Below are 494 nucleotides of genomic sequence, written 5' to 3'. Positions count from 1 at the left end.
ATCCCATTTCTCTGTGGAAGATAATACTTCTTTAATGTTGGGAAATCTGAAGTGTTGAGGGTAAGAGTTTAATGTAAGGCCGCCACTAAGTGGTGATTGTCACTACTGGAGCAAAAAGAAAAAAGCGTGGTCATGGTCTGTTGCTGCCCCTGCTCAGCTGGTGCCGTTCGATGGGGTGCTCTGCAAGTCTGTGTTCAAGTACCCTCTCAGCTTTGCTTTACCATCACTGACAGTTTTACAACACAAAGGAAGTGTCTGCTTAACAAATTACAGATGTTTTATCTGTAAGAGGACAGATACTCATCACTGGTGAGGAGAGGGGTCCAGTGAGTTTTAGCACGCAAAGTGGCTGTGAGATGGAGGATGTCGTTTACTGAACAGGGCATGTTGCCAGTCCAGGCGGCATGCAGAGAAAAGTTGCAATGCTTCAACTGAGATGTAAACAACTCTGTTCAGGCAAGTTTCAAGATTGTTTCCAGTCTTTGCAAGCTGAC

Source organism: Chroicocephalus ridibundus, chromosome Z, assembly GCF_963924245.1.
Source record: "Chroicocephalus ridibundus chromosome Z, bChrRid1.1, whole genome shotgun sequence".
Lineage (NCBI taxonomy): Eukaryota > Metazoa > Chordata > Aves > Charadriiformes > Laridae > Chroicocephalus > Chroicocephalus ridibundus.
The sequence above is the reverse complement of the archived record's forward strand: the minus strand, read 5'-3'. Positions refer to the sequence as shown.